Source organism: Mus pahari, chromosome 7, assembly GCF_900095145.1.
Source record: "Mus pahari chromosome 7, PAHARI_EIJ_v1.1, whole genome shotgun sequence".
Taxonomy (NCBI): domain Eukaryota; kingdom Metazoa; phylum Chordata; class Mammalia; order Rodentia; family Muridae; genus Mus; species Mus pahari.
The window spans coordinates 113,044,499-113,053,509 of NC_034596.1; positions in this window are offsets into that span (position 1 = coordinate 113,044,499).

Here is a 9,011-nt window from a genome sequence, read left to right on the forward strand (position 1 = left end):
GAACTTCAAACTGGTACAACCCCTCTGGAAATCAGTTTGGCAGTTCCTCAGAAAATTGGACATAGTACTACCTAAGGACCCAACTATACCACTCCTGGGTATATATCCAGAAGATGCTCCAACATGTAATAAGGAGACTATGTTCATAGAAGCCATATTTATAATCACCAGAAACTGGAAAGAACCCAGATGTTCCTCAACAGTGGAATGGATGCAGAAAATGTGGTGTGTTTACACAATGGAATACTATTCAGCTATTAAAAAACAATGTCTTCATGAAATTCTTAGGCAAATGGATGGAACTTGAAAATGTCATCCTGAGTGAGGTAACCCAATCACAAAAGACCACACATGGTGTGCACTCACTGATAAGTGAATAATAGCCCCAAAGTTTGTAGTACCCAAGATACAATTCACAGGCTATATGAAGCCCAAGAAGAAGGAAGACCATAGTGTGGATGCTTCTGTGCTTCTTAGAAAGGGAAAAAAAATACTCATAGGAGGAAATATGGAGATAGAGTGTGGAGCAGAAACTGAAGGAAAGGCCATCCAGACACTGCCGTACCTGAGGAGTCATCCCTTATACAGCCATCAAACCCGAATGTTATGGTGCGTGCCAGGAAGTGCTTGCTGATTGAAGCCTGATATGGCTGTCACCTGAGAGGCTCTGCTAGAGCCTGACAAATATAGAGGCCAAGCTCGCAGCCAACCAGTGGACTGAGCTAGGGGTCCTGGATGGAGGAGTTGGAGAAGAGACTGAAGGAGCTGAGAAGATTTGTATCCCAGTTTGGGGAGCAACAGTGTCAACCAGCCAGACCCGCCCACCTCTGGATCTCCTGGGGACTGGACCACCAAACAAAGAGTATGAATGGAGGGATCCATGGCTCTGGCTGAGTATGTGGTAGAGGATGGCTTTATTGGATATCAGTGGTAGGAGAGTTCCTTGGTCCTGTGGGGGTTCTATGCCCCAGAGTAGGGGAATTCCAGGGTGGAAAGGCAGGAGTGGGTGGATGGGTGAGGGAGCACCCTCATAGAGGAAGGGGAGGGAGATTAGATAGGGGGTTTCCAGAGGTGAGACGTGGAGGGGGGATAACATCTGAAATGTAAATAAAGGAAATATCCAATAAAAACAAAGAACATTTATGTCACTAAAATTCGATCTGCTATGGGTGGGTTGGTGAGCAGGGGGAAGGGGAATGAGATAGGGAGTTTTCAGCAGGGAAACAAGGAAAGGGGATATCATTTGAAATGCAAATAAAGAAAATATCTAATTAAAAAAGTAAAATGTTTAGATATCTAGAAAAACATGAGAATTCAATCTTCAACATGATCAATGAATATATAACTGTCAATCATCTTTCAAGGCCAGTAAGAACACAGGATTTTCAAAACATTTGAGCATGTCCAGAGGCAGCTTTCCTAACTTATGTGGCAAAGAGAAAGCCACTTCAGAATAAAGGTTAGATTCATATTCTCTGACACTCACAGAGCCATTGATGCAGCCATTCATCAATTCAAATTTAAACTCCATTACAATGTAAGTGCTGTAAGGAGAAAGGCTTCATTTATTTTATTCTCCAGCTTATGCCTGGTATTAACCTAGTGGCTGCTAGAAAATGAAATATCCATAATTCATCCAAGACATAATTTTTTACTTTTGTTATTTTGTTAATGTTGACCATAAAATCTCCCCCAAAGTATTTTTAGTAATGGTTTGAAGGGATGACAGATATTAACGTTAGCGTTAAGAAGAATGTATATCAACTGCTATTCTTTTGGCATTTAACAGGTATACTAAGTGGTTTCTCAGAGCCACTGTAGGCTTAGATTTTTCAAAACCTACTTTTAATAACATTTCTAAAATGTTTTAACCTCCTTTCTAGCCCATCACTCATTAAAGATAGTGGAAAGTAAAGTTTAATAGAGCAAAGAATGATGTGGACCTGCTTAGAAATAGTTCTTTGGAGCATATCCAAACTGCATTTTCAGTATATCAGTAGTTCAGTTCACACAAATCAGCAATGGCAGATCAATCCAGAAGAGATCAGGAGGCTCTGCCAATTGGCCCTAGTCCACGGAAGAGGCAAGAATCCACTGCAATGCCACCAGAAGTTCTTTGGTGCATTTCTCTCTATGAAGTCATGACAAACAATGGCCAGAAAAGAATGATAAAACATGCGGAGCAGTGGTGGTACTTTCCTTTAATCCCAGCACTTGAAAGGCAGAGGCGGACAGATTTCTGAGTTCGAGGACAGCCTGGTCTACAGAGTGAGTTCCAGGACAGTCACGACTATACAGAGAAACCCTGTCTCAAAAAATAAACAAAAAAACCCAAAAAAACAAAAAACCAAAAAAACAAAAACAAACAAACAAAAAGAGTGGTAAAACATATCAATACCACATAGCTTCATCCACTGCCTGTTGGGTTATATTTATATCCTTTCCAAACATCATTGTTCTCTCAAGTATCTGTTTTAGCAAAACATCACATGCCCTTTCTCTAGGCTGCTTCCAGAAAATCATTACATGTCTGTTGTCAGCAAAACATCCTCCCATGTGTCTGCTTCAGCAAAACATCTAGAAAACCATCACATGACACAACTGAGTCTCTAGAGAAATCTGAAATTTTTACTTCATACCAATCTTATGTCAGTTTTATTGGAGATACTAAGCTGCATATCCAGGCTGTGAGTCCAGGGACAGAGATGTAGTGAGGGAAAGTCAAGCTTTTCTCAACCAAGAATATGGAGGTGTCAGAAACTTCACCTTTTGACACAACTTGATACATGTATGTGCATACGAGTACATGCATGCACATACACACACATATGCACACAGATATGCCCACACTCCAAGTGACCACATGCACACTTAGAGAACAGACTTGTCAGTTATGTTTCAGATGCCCCTTTTATTCCAATAATTAGAAAAAATAGTCATCTTGATACAAATAATTTTAAATGATTATTTTTCTTGAATTTCTCCTATTTGGGGGGTATATCAAGTATTGTTTACCATATTTTATTTATCCTTAGCTAGCTTTATTTACTTTGAAATAATTAATGATGCCATAATGTATATATACATATATGTCTCTAAAATACTTATCTTCCTGCAATCTATCAATCTATCATCTATATATTTATTTATTCATCCATCCACCTATTTTCCTACCTATCTATCTGTCTCTAAAATTCATCTATCTTTTTCTTATCCCAAGCACATCATTAGAACAAGCTGATACTTAAATATGCTAGCTAGTATAACTCAAAATAGTCTAATTATTAAGTAATTCAGAAATGTCCTATTAGCAACCAAACCAGCATGCATATATATATATATATATATATATATATATATATATATATATACACTCTCTCTCTATATATATATATATATATATATATATATATATATATATTTCCTCAAGGCCTCATCTCTGAGTACCTGTCATTATTTACCTCTTGAAAAGTTGATCATTTTCAGTTGTTTCTTATTACTTAAATATACAATTCTTTAACTATTACTAATATTAGTTTGTTTTTGTATATATTTATGAGCTAAGAGACTTCCTAGGTTAAGTGAAAAATGTAATTAAAATAAGATATACAACATATCTTTACAGCATATATAATATTTTACTGTATTATTCTGTGCATTCTATTCCTTAAAGTTAAAAAGGAAAATTGAAAACTATATTCCAAAGATGTGCTATTTATTTAAATTTCTGAGAAAAGGAAGATTTGTTTAAAGAAGATTGAATAGACAATTGGATTAGCTATATTTAGCATTTAATTCCATAGCTTTTGAGGTTCAAGGCCATTAAATATGAATGCCACCTGAATTCATTTTCTTCCTTTGCTTAGTTGCCACTTTATGATGGGCTATTTTAAAAAGATTTATTATTTGAGTAGGTTACAAAATGGTTTGATAATTTACAAAACCTTACAATCTAGCCACTGGGGCAATAAGTAAGTCCCATCTATATGTGACTCTGTCTCTAAAAGTAGAACTATGTTATAGTCAAAGGAAGTATGAAAATATATTATCCAGGGTATGTGTATATAGGCATAAGTGTGCAGTGGAGGTGGTAGTGGTGGTGGTGTGTGTACATATGTATGTATTTTTCCAAAAGTTTATTTTATCACTATCTGTCAATGCACTGTATCTTTGCTGTTCAATCCAAGTCTGGAGAAAGATTCTGAGCCTCTATTAACATACAAATTTGTACCTCAGTAGGAACAGAAATCCACTAGTGTTGGTTTACTAGTTCACACCCAAGAGGTGACTGGCAAATTCAAGTATATTTTCAGTTGTCTTGGAATTAGCTTTTATGAGACTGAGTCATTTTTTTCTGAAGAACTTTGTAACAAACTAGTTTATGTTGGAAAGTTCTGGAGGACCTAACCCTGGCAACTGTGTTCTTATAGCCTTCTTTCTCTCCTTGTAGCTCCTTCAAGGAATGTGGTTTGGATTTTTCCAGCTGGTTTTCTCTGCTTCAGTCTACCTGTAGTTGTTTATTTTTCCTTTGCGAGCACTTGAACTCTGGTCCATGTGTATGCTAATTTGTGCTATAGCACTGAGTTATACCTTCCAGTCCTGTCTGATAGTCAATTTCCACTCATCTACTCATTCTAGGAGCACCAAAGAACTGTACTCTGCCCTAGCCTCCTTGTTTGAGCTCCTGGAACTATAGTCAAATCCTCTCTGGACTAAAACAATAATGACATTTAAAATCTCAAGCAGCTGGAGAGATTTCTCAGTGGTTAAGCAATTGGTGTACAAGTGTGAAGATCCGAATTGAGTTCCCCAGAAACCCACATGGATGTCATGAGCATGGCAGCTAGCCTGTAAATCCAGACTCAGAAGGCAGAGATAGAGGATCCCTAGAACAAGATTAGATGACAAGACTCACTATCTTATTAGCTCTGTGTTTGACTCTGGCAAATTATAAATGTCAGTACTATGGGATTAACACCAAGAACAGCAGAAACACTGGAGTGGAGTAAACTAGACTCTAGATTGCTACAGAGGGAAGAGCTGGAGAGGTCACTCAAGCCTTTTCAGGGAGCCCAGAAGATCATGTGTGGATCTCAGACAATGGAATAGGAAGCTGTATTGTTGAAGTTACCTTGGATGCCCCAAGATGTTAGAGATGGGATCCCAGAGCCATGGAATACCTACTGAGGAACCCTGATAACAGGGAATGGAACTAGCCCAAGAGAAAAATATGTGTTGTAATTATCAAAGCAGAAAGGATTTGAAGATCTCACCAGTGCTTTGACAACAGACATGGAGACACAGAATTTGGAATTTTCCAAGGTGGCTTTCTGTCTTGCTTTGGTCCAGTATGTTTTGGTATGGTAATGCATATCCTGTGATGTTGGAGTTATGTGATCTACTTTTTTATTCTGATTTTATAGGGGATTACAGTTAAGTGATTGGATGAATCTCAGAAGAGACTTTGAACTTTTGACTTTTAAAATTGTTGAGACTGTTATAAAGTATAGGACATTGGAGGTTGGATTAACTGAATTTTTCATTGTTCTATAGCTAGGTTTGGCCCCCATAGACTCACATGTTTGAACAAGCCTATGGGACCATGGAGTAGAATATGGTTTGAACATTCTTGACCCAGTGTTGGCACTACTAGGAAGTGTGGCCTTATTGGAGTAGCTGTGATCTTCTTTAAGGAAGTATGTCACTGTGGGGCTGGTTTTGAGAGCCTCCTCCTAGCCACATGGGAGACAATCTTCTCCTGCCTTTGGATCAAGATGTAGAACTTTGATCTTGTATCCAATGACTCTCAGAGACTAGTCAGTGCAGGAGAGCACACAGGCCTCAGAAGCAATAGTGCTTCTTGGACATTGTCCCTTCAGGCCTTCATATTCAGCCAGGAGGCAGAGCTGAGACCCAGGCCCCTGGGTACCTTCGCTGCCAGAGGAGAGTCTACCTCCAGGGAGGGTTCTGACCCTGGGACTAAACAGAGAGTTGGATTCCCAGAAGTGCTGACAGAGGCTGACAGAATCCCAGAAGGAACAAACTCCAGCCAGAGACAATTAGAACATCTAACACCAGAGATTACCAGATGGTGATAGGCAAACATAAGAATCTTACTAACAGAAACCAAGACCACTGGGCATCATCAGAACCCAGTACGTCAACCACACCCAGTCCTGGATAGACCAACACAACCAAAAAGCAAGATTCGTATTTAAAATCATATCTCATGATACTTGTAGAGGATTTTAAGAAGGGCATTAATAACTCACTTAAAGAAATACACGAGAACACAGCTAAACAGGTAGAAGTCCTTAAAGAATTACAGGAAAACACTGCTAAACAGGTTGAAGACCTTAAAGAGGAAACACAAAAATCCCTTAAAGAACTACTGGTAAATACAACCAAACAGGTGATGGAATTGAACAAAACCATCCAACATCTAAAAGTGAAAGTAGAAACAATAAGGAAAGCCCAAAAGGAGACCACTCTGGAGATAGAAATCCTAGGAAAGAAATCATGAACCATAGATGTGAGCATCAGCAAAAGAATACAAGAGATGGAAGAGAGAATCACAGATGCAGAAGATTCCATAGAATACATGGACAAAACAGACAAAGAAAACACGAAATGCAAAAAGATCCTAACTCAAAACCTCCAAGAAATCAAGGACACAATGAGAAGACCAAACCTATGGATAATAGGTATAGATGAGAATGAAGATTTTCAACTTAAAGGGCCAGTAAATATCCCCATCAAAATTATAGAAGAAAACTTCTGTAACCTAAAGAAAGAAATGCCCATGAACATTCAAGAAGCCTACAGAACCCCAAATAGACTGGACCAGAAAAGAAAGTCCTTCCCACACATAATAATCAGAACAACAAATGCACTAAGTAAAGACAGAATATTAAAAGCAGTAAGGGAAAAAGGTCAAGTAACTTATAAAGGCAGTCCTATTAGAATTACTCCAGACTTCTCACAGAGACTATGAAAGCCAGAAGATTCTGGACAGATGTTATACAGACCCTAAGAGAACACAAATGCCAGCCCAGGCTTCTATACCCAGCTAAACTCTCAATTACCATAGATGGAGAAACCAAAGTATTCCATGACAAAAACCAAATTCACACAATATATTTCAACTAATCCAACCCTTCAAAGGATAATAATGGGAAAACACCAATTAAAGGACTGAAACTATGCCCTAGAAAAAGCAAGAAATTAATCCTTCAACAAACCTAAAAGAAGAAAGCTGCAAGAACAGGATACTAACTCTAACAACAAAAATGACAGGAAGCAATATTTACTTTTCCTTAATATCTCTTAATATCAATGGACTCAGTTCCCCAATAAAGAGACATAGACTAACAGATTGGCTCCACAAACAGGACTCAACATTTTGCTGCTTACAGGAAACTCATCTCAGGGAAAAAGACAGACACTACCTCGGAGTGAAAGGCTGGAAAACAATTTTCCAAGCCAACAGTCTGTAAAAACGAGCTGGAGTAGCCATTCTAATATCGAATAAACTCAACTTCCAACCCAAAGTTATCAAAAAAGACAATAAGGGGCACTTCATACTCATCAAAGGTAAAATCTTCCAAGATGAACTCTCAATCCTGAATATCTATGCTCCAAAAGCAAGGGCAGACACATTCATTAAAGAAACTTTAGTAAAGCTTAAAGCACACATTGCTCCTCACACAGTAATACTGGGAGACTTCAACACCCCACTCTCATCAATGGACAGATCCTGGAAACAGAAACTAAACAGAGACACAGTAAAACTAACAGAAGTTATGAAACAAATGGTTTTAACAGATATCTACAAAACATTTTATCCTAAAACAAAAGGATATACCTTCTTCTCAGCACCTCATGGTACCTTCTCCAAAACTGACCATATAATTGATCACAAAACAGGCCTTAACAGATACAAAAATACTGAAATTGTCCCATAAATCCTATCAGACCACCATGGACTAAGGCTGATCTTCAATAACAATATAAATCATATAAAGCCAACATTCATGTGGAAGCTGAACAACTCTCTCCTCAATGATACATAGGTCAAGGAAGAAATAAAGAAAGAAATTAAAGATTTTTTAGAGTTTAATGAAGATGAAGACACAACATACCCAAACTTATGGGACACAATGAAGACATTCCTGAGAGGAAAACTAATAGCTCTGAGTGCCTCCAAAAAGAAACTAGACAGAGCATACACTAGCAGCTTGACAGCACACCTAAAAGCTCCAGAACAAAAGGAAGCAAATTCACCCAAGAGGAGTAGAATGCAGGAAATAATCAAAGTCAGGGGTGAAATCAACCAAGTGGAAACAAAAAGAACTATTCAAAGAATCAACCAAACCAGGAGCTGGTTCTTTGAGACAATTAACAAGATAGATAAACCCTTAGCCAGACTCACTAGAGGGCACAGGGAAAACATCCTAATTAGCAAAATCAGAAATGAAAAGGGAGACATAACAACAGATTGGGAGGAAATCCAAAGCATCATCATATCCTTCTACAAAAGGCTATACTCAACAAAACTGGAAAACCTGGATGAAATGGACAAATTTCTAGACAGATAGCAGGTAACAAAGTTAAATCAGGATCAGATTAATGACCTAAACAGTCCCATATCCCCTAAAGAAATAGAAGCAGTTATTAGTTGTAACCCAACCAAAAAAAAAAAGCACAGGATCAGATGGGTTTAGTGCAGAGTTCTATCAGACCTTCCAAGAAGACCTAATTCCAGTTCTTCTTAAACTATTCCACAAAAATAGAAACAGAAGGTACTCTACCCAGTTCATTCTACGAAGCCACAATTACTTTGATACCAAAACCACGTAAAGACACAGCAAAAATAGAGAACTTCAGACCAATTTCCCTTATGAATATCGATGCAAAAATACTCGATAAAATTCTCGCAAACCAAATCCAAGAACACATCAAAAAAATCATCCATCATGACCAAGTAGGCTTCATTCCAGGGATGTAGGGAT